This window comes from Pleurodeles waltl, chromosome 6 (genome assembly GCF_031143425.1).
Source record: "Pleurodeles waltl isolate 20211129_DDA chromosome 6, aPleWal1.hap1.20221129, whole genome shotgun sequence".
NCBI classification, from domain to species: Eukaryota; Metazoa; Chordata; class Amphibia; order Caudata; family Salamandridae; genus Pleurodeles; species Pleurodeles waltl.
In genome coordinates, this window is record NC_090445.1 from 1,438,614,423 (window position 1) to 1,438,632,288 (window position 17,866).

Sequence of the window (17,866 nt, forward strand, 5' to 3'; positions counted from 1 at the left end):
TACAGCATTACAGGTAGGGACCTAGTTGATGGGGAATAGATTTTGCAAGACAAGTGCCTGGGTGTGGATTTGAGGTAGTGTCCTTCCCACCTGTCACTGCTTTCCCTTGGCTCTCTTGTTGTAATTACAGGATGTCCCAGTGGGACTGTTGTTGTTGCTGTATTTTGTCGTGCCCCAGCTTCGGTCAGTACTGGGCATGCCCCCCTGCCGTGCCCCTTTCCCCATGCCACTTCATATATGTGCTGACTTACATGCATTGTGTAGTAGGTATCCCCCCCCTGCTTACAATCCTCATTATTGCATTTGAATTCCCCATGCGACTTACCCTGCATGTGCGTTGTGTCGTGGTAGTCTGCGCTGTCCAGTCCTTGAATCCCTGTGACGATCTCCTCCGGGATGACGGCTGCGACCATCTCCTCCATGTGGTCCAGGGCCTCCTGTTGTGCTGGACTCCCCCCTCCAGTCTGCATTGCTGCCTTCCTGTTCCTGGCCATTTTCTCTTTGGTCCTACGTTTGCAGTCATGCCAGCGTTTCTTACACTCGGTGACTGTCCGGCGTTCTTCAGCCACACTGTTAATCTTGTCCACAATTTGTTTCCAGATGGCCTCTCTCCTACTGAGTGGCAATTTTGAGGAGATGAAAAGTTGGTGCTGGTGTTCCGTCACCTCTTTCACCAGGATTTCCTGCTCCTCTGCACTGAAGCGACACTTTCTTTTTTTTTTTTAAATGTCCTGGTTCCTGTATGCTTCCTCCTGGCTGGTTCCTGGTCTGCTCTCATCCTCCTGGGGTCTGTTGGGGCATCTAGGATCCATTGTGGGTCTCCTCTCCTGAAAGGGCAGTTTTTGCGCAAAAATGTAACGCAATAGCGTGAAAAAAAACGGCGTTTTCACGATTGCGCTGTCGTAAATTGACCCACAGTGATGTGCGTCGCATTTACGTTGGTTTCTTTTACGACAGACCGACGCTGTGTGCGTCACGAAATAATGACTCCCACCTGTTGGTTGCGCCGCCGTACGTCAAAGTATAAATTTGACGCCCGCATGGCGCTTCCAAATGGCGTTAGACGGTGCAATTTTTTTTTACGCAAAACTGTGTTGGCGCAGTTTTGCGTCAAAAAGTATAAATATGGCCCAATGGTATTTTGCAAGTTTGCGCCGTTTTTGCGTCAAAAAACGTCGCAAATGTGGCGCAAAAAAAGTATAAATACGGGCCCAGGTTTGTTATTTCTTCCTGGTGAAAGGCGGGGCATAGGGGATAACAGCATCAGAGGGGAGTGCACAGAGCACTCCCCTCAGAGCGCATGTGTTTTTGGCCGGCCGTCTCGGGCCTCCCAAACACACATGCGCTGTAGGCTCTGCAATGTGGTTATCCCTTTGTGAGCCATTTGGCTTGTACTGGGGGAGTACAATCTTCTTTATCCACCTTGCAGTCATCAATTTAGTATAGCAATCCTGGGCTTATCCATCTGAAAATACCATGTACATGTGGCGAATAGGCAGTGCTGAAGAGCTTCCCCCTATACCTATGCTGTAACTTCGTACTGTTGTGCTGTATGAGATGCTTTTCTTGCAATATTGTCATGTGCATCCCCTACATTTCAGAATGGGTTTATTTGATATCTTTTAGTGGGATTACCTAGCCTCAACCACTGATGAAAAATGTGTCCTGCTTCCCAGTCGCCAAGTGGGAGGTAATGAGACATGTGCCCAGGCCAATCAGTGTCCCACAATACCCATGCCGAGCGGTTCCAAATCACTTATGCATATGACCCAGACACCCTTAAAGGGCAATCTGGCTAAGTTTGGTGTTGCTAGGCTGGCTGGTTTGGTAGTTGGCAGTGAACACTGTTATGGTACCATGCACCAATAACCATCTACAACAGGTTATCTACCATTCTAGGCGTGATATGCGGGAGGTCCTCATCTGAGTTTCTTATTTCAACATCCAACGTTGTTGCTTTCCTACTGGCTGCCTCTCCTTCTGTTTCCTGCCTAGATGATATGGATAGCTTTCACAATGTTGCAGCTGTCGCTACAGCTTCCTTGCTCTCAGCTTCCGCCTGGACGGACTCCACGAGCTCTGAATGCTTGTCTGTTCTATCGCGAGAGTTGCTGCAGCTTCGGGTCTCGGCAATTTGACGATCGTGCTTCTGCTTCTCTTGCCTCTGCCAAACTCCACCCCTCTTTTGGATCTCTAAAGAACAGTGCCCACCTTTCCAACATTATTTTCATCAGTTACTTCAGTTCCCAAGAAAGACCAGGTAATAGGCTGCTGCTTCCTTGGTCAGAGACTTTCTGTTTTTTTTTTGTTAATCTTAGATCCGTAGAGTGTAAACAGTTTTGCACTAGGACATCCCTTCAAAATAATAACTATTCAGTGAATACTACTGTGCATCGCTCCAGGAGATTTCCTCACCTCTTTAGACACTGACATACACTAATCTGCAAATCCCTCTCCAGCCAGGCTCTCAGATGTAATTTCGTGTCTGTGTAAAGGAAAACACTCTCAGTTTCGAGTCCATCATTTGGGCTGGCTAATGCTCCAAGAGTGTTGACCAAAGTTTTGGCTGCCCTGGTGGGTACTTTTCTTGCTAAAGGACCAGTAGTCTTCCTGTGTATGGACGATGAGCTAATTTGTGCATGTCTTTATATCAAGGGAGTGGAAGGTGTGCACTTGGTGTGCAGATTCTTGATTTATTTTGGATTATTCCTGAACCGAAAATGTTTCAACTGACTCCAGAACAGAACCTGCATCCCATTAGTGCAGTTTTCAGAACAGATTTGGGAATATAATTCCTTCCTCATCTACAACAGATCAAGCTGATCAATTCATTACCACTTCTGTAGAAGAACAAAGCTTTACTCAGGGGAACATGTTGGCTTTCCTATTTTTGGTACCTTTGGGCTCGTCTGCATCTGTACCACTCTGTAAATCATCTATTGGGTCATTGGGACCCAATATCAGAAACCTAGAAGCTTATGATCCGGATAACTCCCCAGGCCTCCCAGGAGCTCCAGTGATGGCTAATGCCAAACATCTTCCCAGAGGAATCCCTCTCGCTCTCCCTCCTATGGTGTTCACAACAAATGCCAGTGGCAGGTGGTGGAGAGGCATTCTGTAAGATCAAAGAGTTCAGAGTCCTTAGTCTGAGGAGTAAATCAGGACTGCTTCTAATTGTTAAGGACTAGGTGCAGTTTCAAGGCCCATCTCACATTTCCTCTGATTCAGGGTCAGTCAGTTCAAGTCCCACCGATAACCAGGCAACCCAGACCTACAGCAACTCTCTGGGGTTATCTAGAGTCCGAGTCTGATTCATTTGGAAAGGGTGATCGTATCTTAGGAGGAATCCCATCTACTGTTACCTTCCATTATCTACCTATCAAGGATAACTAATGTGCGTGCAGCTCAATTCCCCAGTTTCCTTTTGTCTGTGTGCTCTCCCATTTATTGAATGCTCAGGTCCCCATTGTTTGGTTCGACCTTTTGAGTCAGTCCAACATGCTCACTTGAAAACGTTTTGCAATCTTCTTCGATCCTATGAGCTCTGGGAGTAGATGCAGTGAGGCTTCCTTAGTCCCATACACTTTTCTCCCAATACCCCTTTTGATCAAGGTGTTGCAGATGATCTGGGAGGATCAAGCAGAAGCCCTGCTAATCATCCCATTTTGAACCAAGTGACCATGGTTTTGTATGGTCCGGCAATGGGTAGCTCAGCCCCCTCGATTGTTTGAAAAAGACCTTCTCCTTTCATGGCCCTCTTCTGTCAGAATTTTCCCTTTAGGGCACCTAAATAAAAGGCTTTTGGGACACCTTGTTTTCTGATGCACCACTGCTTGATGGATCACCCTGACATTCTCAGGAAGGAGCTAAAACGGATGAACCTTTTTTTGGAAAGTTTTGTGAAGGTTTGTGAAATGTCGCTGAAGTTATAAGAAAATCAAAGAATGCTTTTGCTATAGTAATGTGGTCCCAACCTCAACTACCAAGTGCCGACCACCCATGGCTAATGTGTATATAAATATATATAAATGTATATTTATGTTAATTGTGAATTCCCATATATCGGAGGAAGTTTTGAAACTAATGAGGTATGAGTCAGACCAGATTTTGCCTCATCAGAAACAAAGAAGAATGGGATCAATCAGGACAAAAATCTTTAAATATTTAAATTGGCTTCTAAAGATAATATATTAGATGGTAGATTGCCAAGTGATTGTTAGGGCTGTGGATAACGGTATATGTGTGTATTTTATTTGAATTTTATTTATAAAAATGTGTATACAGCACAAGAAACTTACTAAACGGAAGTTTGCATATTTTTTATAAGCTCCCAGAGGAATCCTTGAAGCACTTCCAAGGAGGCTAAGGATGTCTCACAATGTAAAACCTGTCGGCCTATATTCCTGATTATTTTGGTTAGTAAAATGTATGCTAAATTATTAGCTTTGAAGTTTGAATCCTTTTTGCCTAAACAAATTAATTCTGATCAGCCAGCATTCATGAAAGAAAAATTATCTGTAGATAACTATAAAGTTTTTCTCAAAACTAATAGTAAAACCTTATTGTTATCAACGGCACTGGCATCAATCACTCCTGTGAACAGAAGGATGTTTGATCATGTGGAATGGAGACATATGTTCCAAATAATGGCATGGTAAGGATCTGGTTCCCTTAAAGGATCAGTTTTTGGCAGTGGTAATGCCTTCCCTTAATTATTTTTAAGAAGTTCGAGGCATGTGACACCTTTTCTGATTTGTTTATTTTGACTTTGGGCTCATTTTTAACTAAACAAAATAAGGATATTGAAAAATTGTGTTTTAAACGGCTTATGCAAATCATATTCTTTTATATATGTCTGATCCCGGGTCTACAGACAACATGCTTTCTTTGCTGAGGTTGATCTTTATTTTAAGGTAGATGTTTGGATATAAATTAAGTGCCATTGAAGTGATTGGCATTTACATTTACATTGTATATCTGAATTTGCAGTAGCATGGAAATCAAATACTTTGGGGTATTGTTCATTAATTCAATTAAAGGAACAGTTCATTTTAATTTGGATTCTGTTAAAAAGAAAATTGAAAGTCTCACAACAAAATGGTTTCCCTTATGCCTCTTTCGGCAGAGAGGCTGGACAACATTAACATGATATTTTATTTCATACTTTACAATATTCACGTGCTATCAGTCAACCTATCTAAAACATTTTTTAACCAATTGGTACTGTTCTTTGGAAGTTCTTATATAACAATCATAAAGCAAGGAGTTCGCTTTTGTGATTAAAATGTTTAGAGCAAAATGGTGGTGTAAAATCTCCTGACTTTTATAGATCTCATACAGCTTTTTCCTTTCACCAGGCATGGTTTTGGATAAATTGAAATCTGTACTTCATTTATACATTCTAATTTAAATTTGAGATTATCATTATTTAACAATTCTACTTCAAATATGTATTGTTTATGTCTCTTAAGCCAGAGTTACTATCCTGTCCTTTTATAAATAAAACTTAGGTCCATATTTATACTTTTTTGCACCACATTTGCGTAATTTTTTTATGCAAAAGTGGCGCAAACTTACAAAATACAATTACATTTTGTAAGTTACGCCACTTATTTGGGTAAAAAAATTACGCAAATGTGGCTCCACAAAAAGTATAAATATGAGCCTTATTATATACTTTATACATTCTAGTACTAATTCTATTTAGTAACCTATCTAATAGAAAAGATAATTGACTCATCTTTATGGTTAAAAAACGACAATAAGAATAAATTGTAAGGCAATTCAAACTGGAAAGCATGCTTTATTGATTGGGTTTATCAGTGTCATGATCTGGGTCAAGGATATAAGCTAACTTTTCAGCCTTTTTTGAATGAATGAAATAAATAGTCTAAACTTCCAGGTGTTATATTTATTCAGGGTATGGAAAGATTGACAGTGCATTCAGAATGCTGGCACCTCTTGGCTAATAGCTTTGCATCTCTGGAGGATGCACTACACATAGGCAATTGAACTCAAAATCTGAAACTACTCTTTTATGGAGTTTTGAAAACAGAGATGGCCATCATGAAGACATTGTGTATAAGCTTCACGGAGCCCAGGGATGCTTGCGGGCACGTGAGATACTTTGATGCTACAGTCAGGGTGCTATGACCAGACACTTGTTTCAAGCCCAGAACATTTTCATTTCCTTGATTGCATGAACTCAGAGACATAGATCAGGAAATGAAGGTTTTATTTGCAAAAGAACTTTACCTAACTAAAGTACAGTTCAGAGAAATCTGTTACAGGAATGCAAACTATATGTTTTGTTTTCCGTTTTGGGTTCCAAAACAGTTTGAGGAAGGCTACGGATGCACAACTATTCCAGAGACAGAAGCCACTTTACAATTGATATGAGTTTGTATCTAAGGTAGTAACACAAGCTTTAAGAGCAATTTGTTAGAGTAATAATGAAGTATTCAGTTCAGGTTAATGTTTGTTTATACTCCAGTTTGAGAAAAAAACTCGAATGTACATCAAAAAACTACGGATAACATAAATCAAGAACATAGGGTGTTATTCTAACTTTGGAGGAAGTGGTAATCCGTCCCAAAAGTGACGGTAAAGTGACGGATATACCACCAGCCGTATTACGAGTCCATTATATCCTATGGAACTCGTAATACGGCTGGTGGTAAATCCGTCACATTTGGGACGGATTACCACCTCCTCCAAAGTTGGAATAACCCTCATAGTTCTATTATTATAGAGGTGAAGTGTTTTATTTGCAACACAGATTCCATGTCAGACGTATAGGTATTATTTATGCTTCAGTATAAGAATATTCGGGAGCCTCTTAGATGTCATCGAGGTACATCAAAGATTACAGCAGTACTTAATGATTTTCAAAAAACCATATTATGAGTGAGTCCTTATTTTCGATGTCCCACTAAGACCGGTGTAGATCACATCTCCCAGCAGCGACACGCCAGAGAGGCGCTATCCAGTGCCTCGCTCTCATCCCGCTCCCCTTCCTCCAGGTCTGCTGCCGGCATTCATGCTCTTATTGTGATCGGTTGCCCATGGATACAGTGAAGGGTGGAAACATTCATCGCTTCCATTAGAAAGATTCCACAAAAAAGTATCTGAATGCTTGGTGGAATGTGTTGTGCTTCAACCATTGGTAAATCACGTAACAAAATCTATGTAACAAAATAAATATGTCATGGGCCCCTTTTACTTCCTATTTACCCAGGTTGTTGAACATATGGCTTATTTACATTTTATAATTATAATCATTTTACCTCTCTGGACATGCTGTGTATACTTGATAAACATGTGTAGGTACAAATTAATTACTTCTCAGTCTTCATTTTCACCTCAGGAACCTATTTGTTATATTCATACTGTATTGATTTTAGAATAATAGTGGCATGATATGTAAAATGAAGGTGAAGTTGCATAGACGTCAGTGGTGTAGCAAAGGTGCCATGGGCCTTAACGCAAGCAAGTAGAGTGAGCCCCATCCTGTTTAGTAGTAAAAACCAACTATATTTAGAGTCCAGTTGGCTTCTCACACCCCTGGACCCCGGTGTCACTGCACTGACTGTGCTATCAATAGCGATGCCCCAGATAACCGTACAAAGTACAAATACTGATTTGCAACTCATCCGTTATACATCAGATCCTGGGAGCGCAGTGGTCAGTTTTGCTTCTCACTACTGCCACCAGAGAGCAGCACACAACCACGTTTCATTCGGACAGTGGTAGCGTTGAGTAGATTTCAGGAACAGCTTGCAGCCATTAACCATCAATTAATTGTGCCTGAACTTCCTCAAAATTCCCACCTCTCAAGGATCTGATAAAAGAGAAAGGTGGGCGTTCTCTCTGACGAAGAGACCCACCCAGAGGGCAAGGAGTATCCTTCATAAACATTTACCATCCAGCTTAGAAGGAAGGTGGTCGGAGAACCTTGACAGTTTCACACTCTCAGCTGTAACAAAGTAAAGAGAAATACACAAAAGGATCCTAAACTTAGGCCCAGATTAACAAGGTGTCAGGCAACGCAGCACAGCACCCAAAGTTGATGCGTTGTGTTGCACAGTAGGGAGAGAGCAGAAGGGCACAATATCTACAGAGATATGGCACTCTCCTCCCCTTTTGATAGAGCAGAATTTTGTTGCCAAGTACCACACACATCTATGTACCATAGTGCAAGAGTGTGTGCTTGAGGCTAGCATAGGTTTTGTACCAGAAGGATACCCTTCCAGTACAAATTACTATGACTAGACATGTTTTAGAAAGTTTCCTCCTTTGTATGTTTTCTGTACAGTGCACTACGTGCAGTGTCAGAAAAGAAAGGATAAATTAGAACATTTCTCCTTTTAACACCAGTTTTTCATCAGCATTATTTTTTGGTGCAAACCCCTGTCTACTCTGAGTGGTTTCATTGGAATGCCCATATACCACCCATGAACCGCCCCTTGACGCTAAGTAATGCAACGCAGCATTCTGCACTAGTTTGCATTACTTTTCCTTACAATCCAATGCCAATAACGATTTTCATTAGTTTGTAAATCCCCAAAAAGGCTTTGCATCTGATTTGCCTAAAAAAAATAATGCAAAACCTTTGTAAATCTCGTCCTGAAAGCTGAGCTAAGCCCCACCAAGGTTTAGGAGGCAGGCATTTGGTGGGATGATTACGGCATTGCTGGTAAAATTAGTAAATTAGTATATATTGGTCTGCATGATTGCTAAGTTACGTTTCTTAAGAGAAACATGACTTCACAGATGTGATTTCTTGTTACGGTCCTTATACGATCTCAAACCGGAAAACACACGTTCTTATCATTAAAAGATGTGTCATATAAAGAGAGGTATTTATCAAGCCCCATAAACACACAGTTAAGAACTTGCAGTTGTCTTTTTTTTTAATGCAAAATACCAAAAATGAAAATGTATTTTGTAAATATAAAGCATTGTGCATCCCCATACCTCAGGTAAGAGGACGACAAAAGGTGTGCAGCACCTTACCAAAGTTCCCATTCAGGATGACATCTTTTTATTGTGTTATTTTTAGGTCGAGCGCGCAAGCGCTCTGACGTGTTGTAATCTATCTGTGGGCTTTTACCACACCCACCACATGCCCATCACTATCACTCGTTCATGGGCTTGGCTTTCAAAAATACTTTGTTGGCATTGGTAAATGCTTTACCTTTGTTCCTCCTTGGGGCAGTTTTGTTACCACCTTGGCCATCGACCCTGTTACATGGATAATTGCGCATCTGCCGATACGTTTGACTGTGAGCGAACTTCTTTTTTCTTTTGTGTCTCTCCTCTGCGCTCACGCTCATGGCAGCCGAGGCGCTTTGAATTGACTTGCTTATGTCAACTGTTTTACTTTTCATTTTCAATTTATGTGGCAAGAAAAGTCCATTTAGGAATTTACAACCCTAAAAGCTCTAACTCGAGCAAACGTGAGACCCATTGCAATGCAAATGCTTTTTTTATTTGATATTACACCTATGTTGCTAGTTCCAGGGAGCTGCAAGCACATTTTATTGCAACAGGAGCGTTTAAAACTTGGGGTGCTTTTTATAGAACAGTATGAGGTGTGGAGTCAGGTTGAGACGGCATTAGAGAAAAGTTGATTTTTTTGGGGGGAGGAGGGATGGCGATGTCCCGCCTATGAATCTACCAGAAGGCTAATTTCAATCAGGGTCTTTGTTTGTTAGTCTCCCTCCTTGGACAGACTACAGAAAAATACTCCTGTCAAATATTAGAAGACTGGAGTTAGCATCGTAAATTATCCTGTCCTCTAAAATGTGCTTGTATTTCTATGTACCCTTTCTCTTCAGAGGAGAAGCATACAAATATGGCTGCAAGGGTTTACATGTGATCTTCACTGGTTAGAATAAACAGAATTTCCATTCGACAAGGAAACAAACAGCCTTCTGGCGCCACATAGCGGTGATACTAGGAATACTTATTTAGTTAGTTAATTTGCAACATGCTAAACATGTCGGCAAAGCCATTCTGAAGGTAACACAATAAAGTGTCCTGTCCCCAGACTACTTTAGTGCTGAAAACCAACCCCCGCCCCCTCCTAGAGCCAACTTCCGAATATTATCTCATTAGGTCTTAACCAGCTGTCATTTGTTTCCCCCTTACTTGATTGAGGATTATTATCACCCATTACATTCGCAGGCACATTCAATGTTTGCACATACACCGAAGCTATCAAGTTAATTAGGGGGGTTGCAGATCTTTATAAAAAAACAAATAAATAAATGATGGATTCGACATGACAGAGAGTATGCAACAGATGAGGGTTTCAGTAATCTACGCAACACAAGCGAGAGGAGAACAACGCTGACAGGGGGAAAGTCACAGTTATCTAAGGGGGTCCATACCTTCAAAAACAAGGTGGAGGGATGGACAGGAGGTGACTGTGAGTTAAATGTCCCTTTGCAGAGGTAGGCCTTCCATGCCTCCTTTACATGAGACTTCGGTGAGTTTACAAGATGGACTCTTTGGCCCATATTATATTGACGCAAAAGCGGCGCAAACTTACAAAATCCAATTGGGGCATATTTATACTCTGTTTGCGCTGAATGTGCATCAAAATGTTTGACGCACAATCAGCGCAAACCCTGCCCCATATTTATACTTTGACATCCGACCCGCGGGCGTCAAAATTCCACCATGTGCGTCATTTTTTGGAAGGGGCAACCAGCCTTGCGTTAATTATATGCAAGGGAGGCGTTCCCTTCCAAAAAATGACTTTAAGGCCTGTGCCCCTTATTTATACTCTGACGTCATTTTGACGCACAGGAGGGGGCAGGCCTTAAAAAACGGTGCACAGCCTGATGGGCGCCGTTTTTTAACGCCTGGGTCAGGGCAGGTGTTAAGGGACCTGTGGGCTCGGAAGGAGCCCAGAGGTGCCCTCCCCTGCCCCCAGGGACACCCCCTGCCACCCTTGCCCACCCCAGGAGGACACCCAAGGATGGAGGGACCCATCCCAGGGAAGTAAAGGTAAGTTCGGGTGAGTATTTTTTTCCGTTTTTTTTTTGTGGCATAGGGGGTTTTTGTGATTTGGGCCCCCCTACATGCCACTAAGCCCAATGACCATGCCCAGGGGACATAAGTCCCCTGGGCATGGCCATTGGGCAAGGGGGCATGACTCCTGTCTTTGCTAAGACAGGAGTCATGTCAATGGAGGTTGGGCGTAAAAAAAAAAATGGCGCAAATCCAGTTTGAGGCCTGAATTTTGCCTCAGACCTGACTTGCACCGTTTTTTGACGCACAACCCCCATTTTCCCATACGCCGGCGCTGCCTGGTGTGAGTCATTTTTTTTTACGCACACCAGTCCTCAGCGCCGGCTAACGTCATTCCATTAATAAGGCGCCCGCATGGCGCGTTGGAATGGCGTTAGCCGGCTGTAAAAAAATTTACGCACATCTACGTTGGCGCAGTTGTGCGTCAAAAAGTATAAATATAGGCTATTGTATTTTGTTAGTTTGCACCGTTTTTGAGTCAAAAAGCGGCGCAAATGCGGCGCTAAAAAAGTATAAATATGGGCCTTTGTGTTCTGATGGTTTCCCGGCATGTTCTTTTTGTTCTTCTTTCTTGGGGGCAAATCAAACTTGCACTGCTGGTTTGATCCTAATCAAGGTTGTAGAGGGAGTTCATAATCTAAAGATACTTGGGACCAACTCATTTAACTGATGTGAAAACTAGACTCAGAACTTTGAATGTTAGCCTTTCTTCCAAATGGAGTGAGTGGAGTATTTAGGGACTGTAGCAGTATAATCAGGTTACTGCTCACAGAGGTAGAACTTTGCAGGCCGATTTCACATTCTTTGGAGTTTGCGGCCATTTATGTAGAATATATTGTAGTAGTCTAGCTGAGCCAGGGTCAGAGCTCCTCCAAGCTCAAGTCTGTGGCCTTGATGTAATAAAGGAATAACTTTTCTCCGCATTCTGAGCTAGAAGGATGTGTTCTTAGTCACTGTATTGATTTGATGACTGCAGAGGAGTTCAGAGGTGAACTAAAATCCCAGGTGTTGTTACAGAACATCCCAGTGCTACCATCGCCCAAAATCTGGAAAATGTACCTTATTTTATTTATAGGACACACTCCTCTAATAATTCTATTTAGCCCCAAGCTCTGAAAATCCCTGTATGATCAGGAGGCCACCACACGCCACAGAGCCCAACTCCCCCTGCTGGTCATACCCTTGAACTGGATAGCCCGCCTCCAGTTTTGGTCACATGACTCCATCACCACTCTGTGCATAAAGATGGCGCTACTTTTCTCACCTCGTTTGAAATATTGGAATACACTGATGGCTTACCCTTGCCGAAGTTATATCTTTTTGATACCTAGACTCTAACATAGCCAGAACCTCAACACAATTACCACCATTTGATAAAAAAAATTAAACCTACGGACGTGCTACAAACAGTTAAGCCTCAAGATGAAAAAACAGGGGTGCAACCAGGAAAAGAGCTTGAAATAACAATTAACACAGCTGCTAAAACCTGCTGCCAATTCGAAGGGGGGACTATCACAAAATGGGCTAAGGGTAAAGGTGCCCACTGTAACACAGGTATTAACCAGTTCAAAATACTTAAGGCTGTGTGCAAAATATTTTAGAAAATTATGGAACCTTCATTGACAACTAGATTTGCTTCCTTCTTCAGGAGACAGATCAACAACATACGATGTGGTATCATGGAAACACATTGAATAATCTATCCTACATCTCATTAACCACTCTAAATCCAGCTGCCCATGACCACCCCATGCAGAAATAAGCCTCAACAGTGCTTGATACGAAAGTTAAGAACAAAACCTCCACCCTCCCAAATAAAACCTGCAGCGCAACAGCAATCGAGGACTGCGACAAAAGTGAGGTCCGGACATTGTCCAAGCTAAAGAATGCATTCTTCCTGCTGGGTCCAGCCTGACCAGTCCCAATCTGCCAAAACAACACCGCTCTGAAAAACCTAGGAGCTGGGCCCAAAGAGTTTCCAAATCAAGGGCTGTTTCCAACACCGCTTCCAAATCTAGATGATGGAAGCAGAGGCTGCGCATCAACATAAGAACATTCTAAAAGCAAAAAGCTTCCTCCATCTGTGCCAGGCTGCTCAGACTGCAGAGTCTACCATACTTGATTCAGAGGGCGCAGCCTAACTTTTTGAAACTCGGGTCAAGCGTTACTAGGCAGGGATAGAATCAGGCAGTGCTTAATCTGAGCCAGTGGACTCTGGGGCGGGGCACCAGCACTTTTTTTTCTGTTTCAAGCATTTACTGCGTGCAAAAGACATATAAGGGAAATACGGAAGAAAAGAAAAACTAAAGAGGACCACATATAGAGAAAGCAGAGAGCTGGAAGAGGGAGCTGAATGGCAGGAGTGGCTGTAAATGGATTAGAGAGGCCCGAGATGCTTCAGGATTACGCTGCCTCAGTATTTTGTGCTCCCATATGTAAAGGCAGCAAGTGCGTGTTTCAGAGGAGAGCTTTAGGCACCAGCACGTTTTTATTTACAAATTAAGCACTGGTATCAGGACATCTTAAGGATTTCGGGGGCCCTGGCCCAAACGTATTTTGGGGCCCCTCTTCAGAACGGCTTCAAATTTAAGATCCAATTGCAGCTCTTTCATGCCCTCTTCGGCCAGGTCACTGACAGCGCACAGGTACGTACACATTCTAAATGTGTTTACATTCCATATTGAGGGATGGTGACATGCGCTTTTAATATAGTAACACAGCAGCAACTCACTAATATTACTGAAAATAATCTTTGTGACACCCTAAAATTTCACATATGTGTGGTCCTCCGTTTTAAACTAAAAAAAACTTTTTTGGAGTGAAACACAACATTTCTCTGCAAAATGTCTGTAATCGACTCTCACACATCATCCATATAAAAAATAATGTCAAGGAAAATTGTATTTTTAAGGGGCTTTTTAAGAATTATTCAAGTTCATTGGCGCAAGACTTTGCAGAACAGAGCTGGCTCTATAAGGGGGACCCCTGAAAGGCTGGGGCCTTAGGCCTGAGTCCACTTTGACCATGTTTTTTAAAACATCTCTGGATCCAATGCTCTGCATTGCACTGATTCTGATCCTTCTTTTGGAGAAGAATTGGCAGTGATATTTGATAATAAAATGTTACCATCATGGTCCTAGAAGGTACCTCACCTCTACAGTACGCTCATGCAGGCCTTGGCGGAGAGTGTTTCATAGTACCAACAACAAATCCAGACACATTGGAACTTAACTAGATCCACATCTGGCATGTGAATAACCCCGAACACCAAGACAAAATCTTGCCCTCAGATATATTGGAATTTAACTATATCCACATCTGGTATGTGAATAACCCAAAACATCAAGACAAAATCTTGCCCTTTCTAAGCTACATAAATTGCTGAAAACCGAGATTGTTGTGATTTGCAGCAAATCCAAAACCTTGTTCTGTTCCATGCTCATGTTCTCAACAGCCCTTGATCCAGCTGAGAAAGTGCCATAAAAAGGTGTTGGTTTGATGCGACCACTCATTTTCACAGCGGATCCCAAACTAACTAGAGAGCACAAACTTTTATCTCGTAATGCTGAATAGGGTTTCCCCATTTCCCACACAACTGGCTCAAGCTTACCAGGGGTTTGCTGTTCTTCCTATTGGAAAAGTTTAATGAAATGCATGCAGGGACACAGCATAAAGAAATCAGATCTCCAAAAATGTGAAATCAAGCACCACGACTGTGCTAGAACTTCTAGAAGCATGAGCACATCACAGCAGCCACACAAGAGGTCCACTGGATTCTAGTGTTGCAAAGCATCACATGTTAAATTATTTGAGGTGTCCAGGCAGTCTTTTAGTGCAAAGACTCAGTACACCTATGAAATTCAATTTTCAGATGCATGTCAAGCAGCAAAGTTTGTTATCTAAACACCAACAAACAACACAGGAACATCACAAATTTGGGGCCTTGAACCTGTAATGCCTTGAATTCACTCTTAGGGAATCTTACCAGCATATCATCTTTCAAGTGCAGCCTGTTGCCCCTTCTTGCGGTGTTCAGTCCTGACATGCACAGGACAATGCGCACAGGTGTCTGAGTCCAGCATGCATAAACAGAATATATGTGAACATTGAACATTTCCCACTCTTATGCTATATAAAAGAATGGGCGTAACCCATAAATATACACCATCATGCTTCTTCCCGCTTTACGTGTTTCAGTAAAACTGTGGTACCTAAGAAATAAAGACACACACACGCGTGAATGGGCTTAAGAGGAGGATGAAGCCAGTAACGGATAGATGCAGATTGGCACAGTAGTCCAAGGGTGGGAACATCTCGTTAACAAGCATCTGGGGGGATGAGTAGTCAGAGCTGTAGGTCACTTTTTTGGTAATCATGTCGTCTAGAACAATTCAATTTAGGGGTTAACGAGCAAGGTTCTTTCAGAAAAGGAGAGTTGCATTCCCCCCAGAGTGCTGTCAGAGGTGCAGGAGCATCACAGACTCAAGGGGCAGGAGGTCATCATTACAATCACAGTTACGGGCAGTTTGGTGTGCAGTGGCTCCAGTCACTTAGACAGAGAAAGATGGTGGTATCATCGCAACCCAATGCAGTTTGTGGTGCGTGAGCACCAATCATTCAAATGTTGGGGCTGTACAGTTATCATACCGTTGGGCTTGGGGTTGCTCGAGCACCAATCACACAATGGCGAGGCGGGGTTGACAGTAAAACCCTAACATATTACATTTTGTGGTGCAGAAATGCATAATAATCAGATTGGCGCGTGGAAGGGAGAGATATAACGTGCACAAAGACCGCATTCACACAAAAGAGTATGCTTGCACTGAAATAACAGATGTTTATTGCTACCCAACTCAATGGCACTCATTTTATCAACCTCAGAAGGACAAAAAGCTGAATTTGAACCTCTGATCATGAGATCAAACACAGATTCGTGCAGTGAGCCACCAGAGACAACTTACAGCTGCCATCCACTGCAGTTTTGGGTAAAGGAGAATCAATCACTCATTGAGACCATAAACACACGAGTAGAAGAACTTGCTTTGAACATGTGAACAGCCTATTGGCTAAGCGATTTACTTGAAATGTATGCTGACTACATAGGTGGCCCTCCTCTGTTCTTCATCAGAGATGAGGCCATACCCATAGCAGACAGTGCTCTACACAAATGCCAATAACATAACATAGTAACAAAACACAAGCAAGCAAGATTTTTTTAAGATCATGACTGGACATACACCAAGAACATTTCGGCATTTCATAGTGGTTTGCACCACAAAACATTTCAACCGTAACAAAATTGTGTTTCGTGAGACAGTTTTGGCACCTTTTCCATAATGTGAAGAAAATCGAATTGAAACAATAGCAGTTTTGCTGCCACAGTTTGCAAAACAAAACAAAAATGTGCCCAGGTTTAATTACAACTTTTCAATCAAGTGTTATAGACTGGTAGGAGGAAGCATGATGTAAATTATACCAGAAAATTCAGGACCACGTGAAATGTGCTTAGATGCAATTTTTTTCATAACTTGGCTAAAGGTCTGATTTAGAACATGAATATGCACACTTGCTGGTCTACGTTTGTGACAGAAGTACAGCTGCCCTGTAGGTGGCAGAAATGATGCTGCATTTGAATTCTTCGCCATGACAGCAGAGGTTTCTCCCACACAATGGCTGTTTGACATAGGGGAGACACTATGAGTCAGAAACCTGTGATAGAAATTGCAGCCTCTGTGCTGGATGGTGGGATTTCCACAACTAACACTGACTCAAAATGTACCCCCAGTGTGAGGGTAGCTAGTCACTGTCCACTGATCCTGCCGCTCTGACATGCTTGGGACTTTTCCTCAGCATGTCAAGAGCACAATACCCCCATTCTGTGAAAGACGACCTCATTTTCAATTGGACTCTTTCACCCAGCTAACTCCACCAAATATGGGGGCACAGTGCTGCAGACGGGGCGAGGGAATTGCCGCTACCTCTCGGGTCGGAAGTGCAGCAGCATTGTACACCCAATGGTGATTCCATGGACAAGAAGTCTGTCATTAAGGCAACTCCTGAAAAGGTGGGGAAACAACCCTCGCCCCTCAAGCACTCATAATAGAGGCGCACTATTGGATGGATCGGTCGTTACTGGCAGCTTCTAAATGTGGCCCTCAGTAAAGTTTTTAAATTATAACACAAACACAGATTGGATCTGTAAATATGGGAATACTTTGAGACACAACCTTCAAAGCGCTACTAGAAGAGAAGAGAAGTATGCAGACTAGCTGCAGCAGCTGGCACGGTGTAGGAATTTTGCTCCCATCTGCCACGAAACAGAGGAGGAGGCACCATGCCAAGAGATTCTTAAACAATCCATTGCTTCATGGTGGTTTGTTTGCTTCACAAATAAGACTTAAACAAAAATTTCAAAAGTGAATTCCATGCCCATCTGCAAAAATGTTATTTTAAAAGGCAGCATACAAGGCAATAGTCCACTATATGCAGTGTCTAATTTGTAAAATTTAAGTGCCAGGGTATAATATATTTCTCACGATTTTACTGCAGTGGGCACCACCCACAGGCTCCTGCCACTGCTGACAAATGTCAGTGCCAGCGTTATCTCTGCAACCATCACACCTATGCCACTTTGACATTTTAAACTAGGTGTATAGATGGCTTGTAAATTCCAGTTCCATCATATTTTTAAAGTACAATGATTTTATGCAATACTCCAATGATGTGCTGTGGTCCAAAAGAGCAGAGAGCTCCACCATGTGGTAGGCTTGAACTAACAACTCCAGGTGTTTTAAATAAGTGACGGTGACAAGCACTGGTAAACACC